The sequence below is a fragment of the Biomphalaria glabrata genome, chromosome 6, assembly GCF_947242115.1.
Source record: "Biomphalaria glabrata chromosome 6, xgBioGlab47.1, whole genome shotgun sequence".
Classification (NCBI taxonomy): domain Eukaryota; kingdom Metazoa; phylum Mollusca; class Gastropoda; family Planorbidae; genus Biomphalaria; species Biomphalaria glabrata.
In genome coordinates this window covers 29,849,601-29,865,744 of record NC_074716.1, presented here as the reverse complement: position 1 = coordinate 29,865,744, position 16,144 = coordinate 29,849,601, and the positions used below count along the sequence as shown (strand labels likewise).

Genomic DNA, 16,144 nt, shown 5'->3' with positions numbered 1-16,144 from the left:
TCTACAATAAGATGGTGCGGAAATGATCAATTATGCCAATTGATTCATTAAAACGTGTTCATGTTTGCCAAAAAATGTTTTAGTGTACTGCTGTAAGCCTAGCTACGTAAGCGGTGTCAAGTTTTTTTTTTCTTTGACCTCATGGAAAATTTTCCTTCATAAAACATTGTAGTTAGAATTAATGTTTCGATAATGAAACATTTTCAAACCGATTCGACCTCGAGTTTTCCCCTTGTGGTCAATGAGTTGAGAATATTTTTTTCTCATTTATATGCATATACCTTGATATTTTAAAGAATATCGTTAAAGCCGTTTTCGAAATATAAAAATTAATATATATACATATATCTATACTATAATGTAGAATGTAAGGCGTATGTATGTATGTATGTATGTATCTATGTATGTATCTATGTATGTATGTATGTATGTTTGTATGTATGTTTGTATGCATGCCTGCCAAGCGTAACTATCGGAATATAAGAAGTTCATCTATACTATCCACACCAGCATTCACAAAAGCATCGCTATTTGTAGTGCAGTCTTGTCCATTATGGAGTGCTGACATTATTGGTGAAAGCGTTCAAGAAGTATAAACAGTTGCTTTCTGTATATTACCCATGGCTCAGATCCATATAGAAGTGTTGAGAAAACCACTGCTTGGTAGACACGGATTTTTGTAGGCTGACGGAGCGATTTATTCCGCCTCACTCTCGCTACAACTGGCCCTGGTCAGACGCTATCCCCCTGTATTAAACGCAATTTGAAACTATTCTTCCCTAAAATGTGAAGTGGACTAGAACGTTAAGAGGCTGTCCATACTTTGGGCTAAGTAGAATGTATTGGGTGACTTCTGGAACAGAATATCCGTTTAAATTTTAAAAAAAAAGGCGGAAGCGAGCGCAAAATAGTTGACCGCAAGCTGAGGATCATGTTCAGTGTGAGCCAATAAGGCGTAGAGAGGCTGTTTTATGGCCATTTCTTTTGTTTTGTTTTGGGACGGTAGAGTTCGAAGATTGAGCACATTGTAATAATTCAACTGCATAATAGGATTATGTTAATTATTCTAAATTGTCTAAGCTAGAGATAGTCAGGAATTTACTTTGAAAAGATTACTTGACCTATCATTTTACCAAGTCATAATAAATTTTAATTGAAAGTTTTATTATGCATATAGGTGTAGGGATTCGAGTCACTAATTAGCACCTTTAAATCCATCAAACATATATCCAAGACAAAGGCTAAGGCTGTCCAGTAACATAAGCACAAGGAGAAATTCAAGAGCTTCCAAAAACACAACTTGTCTCTACATTACAAGATGGAGAGAACGAAACAGACGATCTACAACGAAAGTCGTAGCACGCATTCACTTTACGTCACAAGAAAATAGGACGAAGCAACAAGGGGAGATTACTAATACTACACAAGAAAAAAATAAAATAGCGCGAATGACGTCATCGCCTAGTGATGAAGGCGGCGCTATTAGACTAAAAAAAAATTAACTATGCAACTAATTCAATAGTTGCGACATTATTTCTAAAGTTTAGTATAGTTCTTTGTTGTTGTTTTTTACTTGTAATGTTTACTTCTTTAAAAGAAATACTAAGCGACTTAAATAAAAATACTTCTTTGCAATATTTCATGTAACATTTTTGACATAAGTCATACGGTGTGTGAGATGTAGTTGATTGACTAGAGCCACTTGCCTACTTATCCTTCAGTGAAGTCCAGAAGGGAATCGGAGCCTAAGTGGGTCGTTAGAAAGGCTTTTATCCAACAACCAGGCCTGGACATGGGATTCTGGCTACTTAAGCAGATTTATGTTTCAGGAGCGCCTAAAGACAGAATTGAAACCTGCTTCTAGGTATCCCTCCTCTAGTCGTCCAACAAAAGAGATTAGACCAAGCTCTCTGTGAATGCTATAAGAATGAAAGTTGCACTATAAAAAGGGTATTCACTATTCAAGTATTAAATGCAATTCATAAACATACATCGTTTTTATTTTGTACTTTAATCATGCGCAGACTCTTACAAACACTTATGTAGATAGATTTATTATGGAATTATGGAAGAAAAATTAATTTAAATTTGTTTATTTATAAATTGTTTATATTTTAATTGCGGACAGCCGTGTAGGTAGATTTTACTTTGGTGACAAATAGAGCCTACAGTGAGATGGTGCGCAAGTGTTTCATTATGTTTATTGATTTTTTCCTTCCTTATCTTATATAATACAGACGTTACTTCAAAAAAGAAGATGATTACGATTGCTCTGGGACAATTGAAAAAATTGGTGTCAAGTTTTTTTTTTTGTTTGTTTTCTTTTTTTCATTTGACATCATATAGAAAGATTTCATTCATAAAACTTAATAATAGAGATTTTTAAACCAAACGATCGACCTTGACATTTTCTGATAAGACCAATAGGCAGAGAATTGTTGTTCTCATTTGTCTACATAGACCTTGCAATTTTATAGACATTAAATGTATATATATTTAAATATATATATACAAGAATCGCTCATTAGAGTATAGGTTTAAGATTAGAGAAGTTAGGTGGTTTTATCCAGACAGCTTTAACAATAACAAGTATATGCTGGCCGCAGGATAATTGATCAAATTCAACTAATTTAAAGCAATAATGCAAATAGTGAGAAAAGGAAACTAAAATCGTTTATTAACAAGATTACAAAGAGAGTTTGTGTTGCCACACAAACTCAGAGGCGGCCCCCGTGGGAGACGGATCTCTGTCGGATCCGCATATTCGCTGGTCGACTGAAGATGGCATCGAGCAGGGTATGAAACCGAGACCGTAGAGATAATCAGTCCTGCGCGCAAACCGCACGACCTGGCATCGCTCTTAATCTAATGACAAACTGGTTACAAACTAATAGTCTACTATTGATAATATACCTACACATTACGGAATGACAACTCCTTGATATGTACAATATGTCAGAAGAGCAATTTTAGATAATCTTTTGGTATTGAGCATTTTCATTTAGACCTAAATGAAACTAGAATGAGGATGTAAATCTACCTAAATTAAACTACTAATTTAGCACTCTCAATATCTATATCTACTATATTAAAATAGTAGATTAGTTTTAGTATTTTATAACATTGCAATATTGACATATTGACAATCTAGACTTTAGAAATAAAAATCTACACACAAATAATGCAAACGACAATCCCCATTTCCAAGAGCATAGCTAAGGAAGATTTTGAATTTAAAACCCCCTCTGAAATTAACGATAAAATCTCCTCTTGAATATAAGACTATCCATTCATCAGTCACCAGATTCTATGAGCGAAGCCAAGAGTTTTTTGAGTTTAAACCCCCACCCTCTGCGGCGTTTAAAGCTAAAAAATACCTCTTCAATATAAACAAGATTACAAAGACAGTTTGTGCTGCCACACAAACTCAGAGGTGGCCCCCGTGGGAGACGGATCCCTGTCGGATCCGCATATTCGCTGGTCGACTGAGGATGGCATCCAGCAGGGTATGAAACCGAGACCGTAGAGATAATCAGTCTTGCGCGCTAACCCCACGATCAGGCATTGCTATATCTACTAGATCTAGATCTAAAATATATATTTGGGATAATTTAGATGTAATTTATATAAGATTTATATAAAAAAAAACACTAGATAATTAATAGACTAATTGCAATATGAAATATTAAAATAGTAGATTAGTTTTAGTATTTTATAACATTGCAATATTGACAATCTAGACGTTAGAAATAAAAATCTACACTTTAAGCCTAGAAATTAAAATTATAGATCTTGATCTAGTCTAAATCATGGCTGTCTGGTAGTGCGGTTTGCGCGCTGGGCTGTCGTTTGGATTCATCGATGGTCCCAGGTTCAAACCCTGCCCGCTCCCATCCGCCGTCGTCCTACGGGAGGTTTGGACTACAACTCTGAAGGAACATCCGAAACATGTAAAACAACAAAAATTCTAAACTAGACCAAGAATTGTCCATCTTTGTAAGCATATTGTAACATTGCCTCCCTTAAATTTACCTAATTGTTTTAGAATTGGTGTATTTTTATGAAAAAATCGCTTGCATAATTAATTTATAAATTAATCGGTTTGCTTTTAGAAAACCAAAAGTAGCCGTTGCACCTAAACTTTTCAAGCCGCATTTAATGATGAAATAATATTTTTCATATCTCTTCTAGTTTTCGTAATCTGAGTGTGACAGACGGACAGACAGACATTTAGCACAAACCTAATAGCGGCTTTTTCCCCTTACGGGGGCCGATAAAAATGAACTTGCTTGGAAAGACTGCCCGGTATAACTTTCCATCGAAGGCCCCAAGTTTTTCAGGTCAATTATTTGGCAGCTGTCTATCCGCACGTATGATGACGTACTGACGTGAGTATGACTCTCCGATTGAATCATCAGGATAATAATAAAAGCAAACGTTTAAAAAATAATAATATCTAAAGATACAATGCCATATTTTAGAAGAAACAACGAATTTGTATTTTGTATATTTTAAGGTTTGCGGATTTTTAGGCACAGGATTGACGCACTGCCGTAAATCCGTAACTGGATGTTTATATGACGAGTACGCTACAAATGGACATTTGGTTAACCAAGACAAGGTTGCCGACCGTAATATGTCTTGAAAGACAAAGGATGTAAATAATGTACTCACACTAAAAACTAGTTTGGGTTTCTTTTTGAGTCCACGAACAATAATAATAATAATAATAATAATCTTTATTATCCGTAAGGAAATTTGTCTTACAATTTGTGCATTACACCAAACAAAAAACATTATTATAAGAAACCAAAGTGTACATTCACACCAGACTCACTCATAATTTACATGTGACGCCATCGACGCTGTCATTAAACAGGCTGCATTCGTATTCCCATGGCGTAAACCAAACCGAGTTGGAGTAGTAATGGCTAAGAAGGATCTTTCGAATCCTCTCGAGATAATTTACCAATAGAGAAATCTTTTCGCACACAGGCATTCGCCATCTAAGGAAAGTGTCGACTGAACGTCAATTGATATTTGTGAGTTATATCATTAGAAAAGACGAAACACAATTACCAAAGTCAGCCTTATCATAAAAGCCGAAAAGAGGAAATTAAAAAAAAAACAAGGCCGTCAACGTCTAGCCTGGTGTCACACCTTTGTAGAAGCCCTGAAATTCGTGGGCACCTGCTGAGAAGTGGCTTTGAAAGTCGCCTTAAACTGATTTCCGTAGAGAAAGCTTACAGCCTTATGCGTCGAATGGCGTGCGAGAAGCTTACGCCTCTGTGTTTTTCAAAACATGGCAACAAAAATGTTACGTTCATCACTCAACTGGTCAGATGTTTGGGAGAGTGCCCTAAATTCTTTGCTTAGCACTTTTGGAGCTCAAAAGAGCCTTACTTCTTTTATATCACTGTTATCCTGGTATTTGAGTAGGTGCCTATCCGAGGATAAGCTACAACACAGTACTTTTGCTCTAAGTTTCTCTAGACCTGAGGCCCAGATGGCCCGCTCTGGGTCAACCGGCTGGTCGTGCTGAGCCCTATTTGCCACACCCTAAAGCCGCTATTGCTTCCTATCTCTCTTGCAACATTGGTAGCTGGTTTTCGCAGGGTGTGTCCTATCCAGCTCCATTTTCGTTTTGTGATGTCTTGGGCTATTGGCTTATGTCTAGTTCTCTCCCACAAAACGATAGTAGTTATCTTTTCTGGCCACCTAATTCCTAATATCCGGCGTAGGCATTTGTTAACAAAGGTCTGGAGCTTTTAAATATTTGTTTTAGTGGCTCTCCAAGTTTCTGACAGACTTAACGTTTGTATTGTTATAAACCTGGTGATGACACAGATGAGGGTAGTGCTGTGTGTGTTCTTAGCCTACGAAAATCGCCCCAGTCCAGCGGAGGACGAGCGGTCAACCGTGACCAGTGACAGTACACGCCAGTTCTGCAACGACCTGTGTGTAAATATTACGCACGCAAGTCACGGCGATTTTGCATGATAAAAGCTACCGGCGAGGTTTGAAACCTGTAGATGTCTGTCTAGAGATCAAGACCAATGAGACTAGTCGAATGAAGCCTGGTGCGCAGCCTGATGCCGAAGGTGAGGGACCTTTGCATGTGGAGAGTTACCAACCTGCCCCACAAGCATGTCCTCCATACAAGTCTGAAGATGAAACCCATCCCACTTCTCACACCAAAGGAGGGGACAGTGTTGTAAACCTGGTGGTGACACAGATGGGTGTAGTCCTGTGTGTTTTGAGCCTACCCAAATCGCCACAGTCCAGCGCAGGACGAGTGGTCAACCGTGACAAGTGACAGTACACGCCAGTTCGGCAAGGACCAGTGTCGTAAATATTACGCACGCAAGTCACGGCGAAAGTGATCAACTTGTATCTCCAGTGGCGGACTATCCAGGACAGCAAAGCAGTAAGGACTTGTGGTGCCTTTGAGTCCTCGAAAATGTAGCTGTACGAGCTAGAGAGACTAGTAATGTTTAGTTAGGCAGTTCTGTTAAGTTCAAGAAAGCATTTGTATTTGATGTAGCCATTAGTGTTGAATTGGCTGTCGATGTATTTGTAATTAAATCGCCACTTTGTTACTTGTGTGCGTGTACATAATTAATCTTTATTATATTCGGACCCTTCATTCTTTTGGAAGACGTTTAGTGTACCCTAGAATATGTTCTTCCTGAAGTTAGTGGAAAAAGGCAAGAGGGTCTGAGGGAGCGCTGAGAGCTCCACCAGCAGAATTCGGGGCGAAACCCCGCCGCCAAGCACTCTTTCCGGTATTAAAAGCCAACAAAATGCATATTCTGAGGTATCTACAGTGCATTATTCTACAATAAAAGTTTTATTTTAAAAACCTAATCTGCTATTCTTACTTACTTAGATCCTCCCGCGCCGTTCGGCGCATTGGGCAGCAAGCTGCTTCCACAAAAATCTGTCACTGGCAATGTCTTCCCACCTGCTTTGAGTACCTCCAAAAAAGTGTGGCGCCAAGTTGTACTAGAGATGTTCCTGATCCTCATAATGGCCTCTATGTCATCGCAACTCTTGTTATGCGTAATTCATTTTGTTGGAAAACATGTCCCGCAAGCATCAAACCCTGTCACAACCTTATCATGGGGTCGACTCACAGTTCGGCATAATATTTCCTTGATTGAGACCTGATCTCTATTTGACTCCTATAATCCTAAAGTCTTTTTCAATTTTGGCACATGATTATTCACTGCACTTTATTAATGGGGCTCAGCCACTGGTAGAAATGTGTAACCTCTCTTGGTCACGCTCTTGGAATTAGATGACTGTACTTTGCTTTAGATTTTATATTGAAAAGGCAAGTTTTATGGTCACAATTATCTGTTGGGGGTTTTAAACTAAAAATATCTCTGGAGTCTTTGTAGGGGATTTTAAATTCAAAACCATCTAGAGGGGCTTTTAACTTTAAAAAAAGCCATCTTGATGAGGGGGGTTTAAACTCAAAACCCCCATTGGCTTGGCTACGCTCAAAGAATGTTAGTGGGTAATTTTTTTTTATTGAAAAGGTATTTTTCTCTGAATGGGGGGTTTCAACTCAAAAGCCTTTTTTTGGCTACGCTAATAGCATTTTGAGTGTGTAATTTGATTTTTTTAATATTAAAGATGTATTTTTTGGCTTCAAACCCCACTGAAAGGGTTTTAAACTCAAAACCCATTTGGCTACGCTTATGGAATTTTGAGTGTGTAATTTGCTTTTTTATATTGAAGAGGGCGTATTGAAAATTTCGGAGGTGTTTCAAAATCAAAATCTTCCTTAGCTGTTCTATTGGAATTTGGGAATTTTCGTTTGCATTTTTTTTTGTTTTGTTTTATAGAAGAGGGGAATTTAACTGAAAAAACACCCTGCTATGGGGTTTTAAACTTAAAACTCCCTTTGCTGTGCTGGGACAAGTAACGGTTTAGTATTAAAATACCACCTAAAATAAACAAAATCAAATAAAACAAGGTTACATAGACAGTTTGTGTGGAAACACAAACTCAAAATCGGCCACCGAAGTGGTCCATCCAGGCAGGTTTCAATATTTTCCAAAATAACATCAAAATGAAATTCGATCAAAGACAAATGACAGGGAAGAATGGAGAAAGAAGGATGACAGACCTTGTGTGGTGTCCCAGCGGTCCAACAGATCAAATGATAGGTGAAAGTGAATTCGAAGTTAGTTGTAAACCTAGCCTAACTGATGTCTTATAATAAGTATCTAATTTATCTAATTGTTTTGTAAAGTGTCAATCTCTTTTTCAAATCATCAAGGAAAAAAGATCTGTAAAAAAAATAAAAATAGTTAAGACGAGTATAGCGCAGTCCGCTTGTTGCGGTTCTCGCAATTATATGATAATATACTTATTAATTGTTGTTTTAAATTATGTTTAACTTATATGCATACTAAATAGTTTTTTTTTCTTTAAAAAAAAATATAACTTTTTTTTGTGTGTAATTGTAGTAATTAATATGACAGAACTTACATATCTTGGCAATACAAAAGTAATTTTAAAAATTTTGATACACAAATCTTAAACCATTTGCATAAATACGTTTAAAATATGGTAAAGGTCAGCTCCCTTTCTAAAGAGCTTCCAGTTTTTGTTACTATTTATAGTGAATAGTTGTAAAACCGGTGTATTTTTATGAAAAAAAAAACTGCTTGCATAAGTGATTTAAAAAATTACATTTTTCGCTTTCAGAAAAAAAAAGGAGCTGTTGCATCAGAACTTTGAATGTTCTAAAATATTATAGTGTCAGATTTTTTAAATATATTTTCTAGTTTACGAGATCTAAACGGGACGGACGGATGGACAGACGGACAGACATTCCATACAAAATTAATAGCGTCTTTTCCCCTTTCGGGGGCCGCTAAAAATCGGTCACTACTTTCTACTCCCTCCCCCTGCAGGGGACTTTTATGTCGAGGTTAAGGGGTTAGAACCCCCTACCCACCCCCTGGCTACGCCCATGCCTACATTGCACCATTCAAAACCAACTGCTAACCTCTTCCCAACGTCACTATAGAAACACACAAACACACTCCATAACGAATGTAAAAGATGGAATTCTAATAAAGAGACAGTTACAATAGTTTTCGAAATATTGAGCAAATTCCATTGAAATTTTTTAAAGAAAAAAAAACTTACAATTTTAATTATTTTTTTCTTATGCCTTTTTTTTTCAACAGCTTGCTTAACTGTTTGTGTGACATTCAAGCCAAAAAGTGCAACATAGGAATTGGATGTTTTGAATAAGAGAATGTCACGTCACCCGAAAGGAAGTTGAATTATTTTTCAGATAAGTATTTGTGCAAATTAAATGCAGAATCTGACTTAATATTCTGCGAAAGAGTTAGGACAAATGCTGATCTTCCTGGCTGCCAAGGAGAGAACGACTCAAGATGTAAACTTGTTCTAAAGTTTCTTTGCAAAGGCTTCCCAAACGAGTCAGTAAAGGTATATTGGACTGTCAATGAGACAGTCTCAATAAAAAGCTCTTCGAATGACATCCATGTTTACGAACCAAAAGCCCCCAAAGAAAAAGATTCCGAAAATCAATGCCCAAAGAAATGGGTGAAGTGGCTGCTCGTGGCAATATTAGCAATGTTGATGCCTGTAAATGTTTCACAGATTTACAAATGGCTTCGTAAGGGTTTTGCTAGATTGGCAAATAGAAGTGGGGAATATCAGGTCAACCCTCCAACGCAAAGAAATGTTCCAGACTTATATTCAGACACATCTATGTGTAATTTAAAAGCATTCAGACAAATCGTTGGGGAACAGACTGAAAGGAGGAGTTCAGAGTGCTAGGCAAAGTCTTTAGTGCAAAAATAGGTAAGTCAAAGGAAAACTTACTTATGTAATTACACTAATTTACGGGGAAGAGATGGCTGAGTTGTAAAGCAATTGGCTTTCGAACCGAGTGGTCTTGAGTTCTAATCTAAGAGAAAACTATGAGATTTTAAATATCGTGGCTTTTATGGCTCCCCTAAACTCTAATGAGAAACTGATATTAGTTTGGGGAAATTAAAGGTAGCTATATTTGTTTAACCCCTTCCACTTAAAATGAAAGCCTCTCCGCAGGGAAGGGGGTGTGGAATTGGGAGGGGGGTATTGTAGGTGAGAGTTTATGTTAAACCATCATTTCCCCAGCGAGGTTAAGGAGGGGGGGGATTTAAAATTCACTCTATCGGGTTTTGAGGTTACCTCCCTCTTCTATAAAACGAAAATAAAAGCAAACGACAGTCACCAAAGTCCATGGGCGTAGCAAAGGTAAAATTAGGTTTTTAGTTTAAATCCCCCTTTTACAGAGTTTTTGACGACAAATATAAACAACATTCACATGATTCTATGAACGAAGCTAAGAGAGTGCTTTAAATTTAAAGCCCTCTCCAGAGAATTTTGCTTGCAAAATCTCCTCAGCGGGTTTTGAGGTTAAAAATAAACTTTCAATATTAAACTTAATAACAGTCACAAATTCTGTAAGCGTAGCAAATTGGGGTTTTGAGTTTAAAGCCCCCTCTCCAGGACGTCATGACGTTAAAATTTCCCTTTTTGATAAAATCTAAAGCAAACTACAGTCATAAAATTTCTTAAACGTACCCTTCGAAAGGGGTTGAGTTTAAACTTCATCCTCTCCACGCCAAATTAATCTAAAGTAGATTTATTATCGTTTAAGTCAATAATTAGCCATAAGTCTATAAATTCCAAAAATGTACCCAACCGGAATTTTAGGATTAAAACTCCCTTTCAAAAAACAAGAAAAGCAAAGCTAAAGTTTTTATATTAATTATTGAGATTTGATTACAACACTGATGTTTAAGATACAACTCCATTTTATTGTTATGAACAAGAAGATGAAAAACTAACAGGATTACAGACACACTAATAATATACTTGAGAAAAACACTGAACAGTAGAACAAGGGAAACTATAAGACTACTAACAAAACAGACACATAACATAGATCAACATACATACACAAATAAAAGTAACATCTTCAGTGTGTTTGAGGTTAGTCATATACAAAGTCACTAGTTCTTGTGTATTTGGCCAGTCTGCGCATTTGGGCGGCAAGCTGTCTCCACCAAGATTTGTCATTGGCAATTTCTAAAGCCTCAATCCACCTGGTGTAAACTGCTCAGAGGTCCCACATGAAAGTGTGGCGCCAAATAATCCGATGACGTCCCTGTTTGCGGTTTCCTCATATTGGCCTCCGTATCATCGCAACTCCTGATATGCGTAGTTCATTTTGTCGGAGAACATGGCCCGCAAATCTCATGCGACGCCTTTGCACAACCTCATTAAGTGTTCGACTCCCAGTTCGGCATAGGGTTTCCCTGTACGGATCCCGATCTTTATGACTCCTAAAACATCCGCATTTTATGTTAAGGCTTACGCCGATGTTCATCCAGACATATCCACAAATACAGACAAGTTTATCATTTTTGGGAGGGCACGCGGGTCAAAAGTCAACATTAGCAAATCTTTCATTATGACATTGGGCCAATCTACCCTAAAATCCCATTTAACCTTAAAACAGAGAAAGAATTTAAAATATGTTGCATCGTGTGGACCAGCAACCCAAAGTATTACCACAAAAAGCAGTGTGAGACTATTTTAGCTACCATAAAAAAACACACTCCAAAGTTTTCATTAGGCAGCGACTAACATATGTGGTACAGCAATTTTAGTTATCAAACTGGTTATCCCGAAGATAGTTTATTTTTGTAAATATCACAGAACCACCACCAACCTACATTTTCAAAAACACTATCAGAAACATTAAACAAACAACACTTATACAGAACAAAGAGAATGTGGGAGTAATTTTACATAAGGTCTGAACAAAAATACAAGCACTTAAACTATACAGGAAAGTAGCCAAGGACCTAAACAACTTACTAACAATATACCATAATACTATACTTTAAAAAACAAGGTTACAAAGAAAGTTTGTGTGGGAACACAAACTCAATATCGGCTCCCGAAGTGGTCCACCCAGGCAGGTAAAAAGGCAGGTTTCAATATCAAAGGCGAATGACAGAGAGGAATGGAGAAAGAAGGTTGACAATTCTTGTGTGGTGCCCCAACGGCACTGGCGGATCCAGAACTTTGGAGTGGGGGGGGACGATATTTTTCCAAACCCTAACCCTAACGCCCAGTACACCCTAACCCTATGCATAAACGTGCGTTCAGCATATATATATACATGGGCGTAGCCAGAATTTTTTTTCGGGGGGGGGGGGGTTTGGCCGGTGGATTTTTTTCTCCCCCACCCGACCCCCCCCCCCCCCCACCCGCGAAAATTTTTTTTATATGTATTTATGTGTGTGTGTGTGTGTACATATTCTTTGTTACATTCTGACCCTTCATTTTTCGGAAGACGTTTATTGTGCCCTAGAATAGGTTCTTCCTTGAGTTGGTGGAAAAATTGTAGATTCCCCGCCATTACTAGCAAGGGGGTCTGGGGGAACGCTAGGAGCTCCCTCAGCGCGTGTCCGTACCCCGCCGCCAAGCACTATTTCTGATATTAAAAGCCAACAAAATGCATATTCTGAGGTATCTACACTACATTTTCCTGCTATTAAAAAGTTTTATTTCAAAAACTTAATGTGCTATTTACTGACTTAGACCCTCCCGCGCCGTTCTGCGCATTTGCCGTTAAGCTGTTTCCATAAAGTTGTAGATCTCACGCCACTACTAGCAAAGGGGTCTGGGGGAGCGCTAGGAGCTCCCCAGCGCGGGGCGAATCCCCGCCACCAAGCACTATTTCTGGTATTGAAAGCCAACAAAATGCATATTCTGAGGTACCTGCAGAGCATTATTCTGCTATTAAAAAATTTTATTTCAAAAACCTAATGTGCTATTCTTACTGACTTAGACCCTCCCGCGCCGTTCGGAGCATTTGCTGTCAAGCTGTTTCCATAAAAATCTGTCATTGGTTATGTCTGAAGCCTCTTCCCACCTGCCATGAGGACCTCCAAGAACGAGTGGCGTCAAGTTGTACTAGGATATCATTGCAACTCTTCTTATGCGTAATTCTTTTTGTCGGAGAACATGTCCCGCAAACTTCATGCGACGCTCTCTCACAATCTTACTAAGGGGTCGACTCCCAGTTCGGCATAGGATTTCTTTGATTTGGACCCGATCTCTATAACTGACTCCTAAAATCTGTCTTAGCCTTCTTTGTTGAGCCACATTAGTGTTTTTCAATTTCGGCAGATGACCATTCACTGCACTTTATTAATGGAGCCCCGCCACTGGTAAAAATGTGTAGTTTCTCTTGAATACGCTATTGGAATTAAGTGACTGTAGTCTGCTTTAGATTTTATTTCGAAAAGGGAAGTTTTATCGTCAAAATCATCTGTTGGGGGTTTTCCACCTCCAAATGCTCTGTAGGGGGATCTTAAACTCAAAATCATCTGGAGGAGTTTTAAACTTTAAAAAAAAAACATCTGTAGGGGTTTTAATCTTTAAAAAAAAGCCATCTGTAGGAGAGGGGTTTAAACTCAAAACCCCCGATTGGATTGGCTACGCTCAAATAATTTTAGTGTGTAATTTGCTTTTTTTTTTATATTGAAGAGGTATTTTTAGCATCAAGCCCCATGGCGGGTGGTTTAAACTCAATACCTCTTTGGCTACGCTCATAGCATTTTGAGTGCGTAATTTTCTTTTTTCTTACACTGAAGATGTATTTTTTAGCTTCAAACCCCCTGGCGGGTGGTTTAAACTCAATACCTCTTTGGCTACGCTCATAGCATTTTGAGTGCGTAATTTTCTTTTTTCTTACACTGAAGATGTATTTTTTAGCTTCAAACCCCCTGGCGGGTGGTTTAAACTCAATACCTCTTTGGCTACGCTCATAGCATTTTGAGTGCGTAATTTTCTTTTTTCTTACACTGAAGATGTATTTTTTAGCTTCAAACCCCCTGGCGGGTGGTTTAAACTCAATACCTCTTTGGCTACGCTCATAGCATTTTGAGTGCGTAATTTTCTTTTTTCTTACACTGAAGATGTATTTTTTAGCTTCAAACCCCCTGGCGGGTGGTTTAAACTCAATACCTCTTTGGCTACGCTCATAGCATTTTGAGTGAGTAATTTTCTTTTTTCTTACACTGAAGATGTATTTTTTAGCTTCAAACCCCCTGGCGGGTGGTTTAAACTCAATACCTCTTTGGCTACGCTCATAGATTTTAGAGTGAGTAATTTTCTTTTTTCTTACACTGAAGATGTATTTTTTAGCTTCAAACCCCCTGGCGGGTGGTTTAAACTCAATACCTCTTTGGCTACGCTCATAGATTTTAGAGTGAGTAATTTGCTTTTATTTAAGACTAAGACTAAGACTAAGACTGCTTTATTGATCCTTACGGAAATTTGTTGTGATTACAAGGACTCGTTTCTCATATAAAGACAACACAACAGAAAAATACACATAAATACAACAGACAACATAAAGAGTTCATTCAGCGACTACACACAGGTATCTTGGTGCATTTCATGTTCCCTGATCAATGAGTGGCGGTGATAGAGTCTGACCGAGTGAGGTACGAACGAGTTTTTGTACCGCTCCGTTCTTGTTTTGATTGACAGCAGTCGCCCACTTCGCGACGACCTGGCGTAGTTCTGATGGAGCGGGTGGCCGTTGTCTTCCAAGATTTTTTCGATTTTTCTTAGGCACGTTTGTTCAAAAAGTTCCTTTAAATGTGGTAATGTTGTGAGTGTAATTTTTGATGCTTTTTTAATGATGTTTTCTAGACGTTGCTACAGTTTAGATGAGGCGTTGCCTTGCCAACAACTTATTCCGTATGTTAGCAGATTTTGTACAGTCGCGCCGTAAAATGTCTCAAGGATCTTCTTGTTTAATTTAAAACTGTTGAGTTTGTATAGAAAAAAGAGTCGCTGGGCTGTTTTCTTTGTCAGAGTTCCAAGGTGGTCTTCCCATGAAAGCTTGTTGTTGATGATAACGCCTAGATATTTATATGCCTTTACTTGTTCTATAGATGTAGTGTTTATTTGCAGTTCACGTATAGTTAGTTTTTTCTTTCTAAAATCTATTATAAGTTCTTTAGTTTTTATTACATTCAGTTCTAGAAAGTTGTCGGTGCACCAGTTTGTAAACTCTTCTATCGAGCTTCGATACTGAGTTTCGTCTCCTGAAATAAGACCGACTATATTGAAGAGGTACTTTTTAGCTTCAACATTAACATTTAACATTTTGAGTTTATAATTTGCTTTGTTTAATCCTCGCTCCTTTTTATAATTTCTGCTAATGATTGCATTTTGCATTAAAGAATAGGGGTTGGGCGACTCGATATAAAAATTTACTTTATAGCATATATAAATTATATTAGTGACAGATTTTTTAATTTTGTAATTTCTTACTATAATACAAAAAGAAAAAGTATTGATTTGTCCGATGGGGGGAAGGTGATTGCATGTATCGCACTTCCACCTGTTTATATTATATAGATATTCGATTAATTTTGTTCACATACTATGATTTCTCCATAAAAGTAGGACCGCCCCCCCACACACTCAAAGGGTTTAGATGGGAAGGGCAGTAGAGGTATTCGCTCCTCCCCTTCCAATCGGCCAACAGGTGAACGACAAAATATAAAGACCGGTTAAAATACCAATAACAAGTTTTAATCATATAGATATTTAATTGATTCTGTTAGTAAGCTGTGATTTCTAGAAATACATAGGACCGCCCCCCCCCCCACTCGAAAGTTTATGGTGGGGGGGGGGGGGCGGATTGATGCCATCACCTCCTTCCGATCCTACCAAATTGGCCAAAATACTAGAAAAGGGGGGGGGGCGAAATAATCTAAAAATAGGTTGAAATATAAATAATCAGTATATATTATTAACATAAGTAATAAATTCGTATACAAATTGTGTAAACTCGGCCGAGTGGGGGAGGGGGGGCGATCGCCCCTACCGCCCCCCCCCCTGGATCCGCCAGTGCCCAACGGTCCAGCAGACCAAGAGATATGTGAAAGTGAAGGAGAAGTTCAATGTGAACCTGGCCTAACTGATGTCTTATATTAATTATTTAATTGATCTAATTGTTCTGTAAATGGCTAATCTCTTATTCAAAGCCTCAAAAAAATATTTCCGT

At 38.0% G+C, this 16,144-nt stretch overlaps 1 long non-coding RNA gene across 1 annotated transcript in view; it reads left to right on the top strand.

Moving 5' to 3' along the window:
- The window catches only part of LOC129926592 (uncharacterized), a 41,205-nt gene that overhangs the window by 6,527 nt on the left and 18,534 nt on the right, over positions 1–16,144 (top strand). The window contains exon 2 of the long non-coding RNA XR_008778291.1: positions 9,210–9,855. This is a non-coding gene — a long non-coding RNA (uncharacterized LOC129926592). The remainder of the gene's footprint in view (positions 1–9,209; positions 9,856–16,144) is intronic.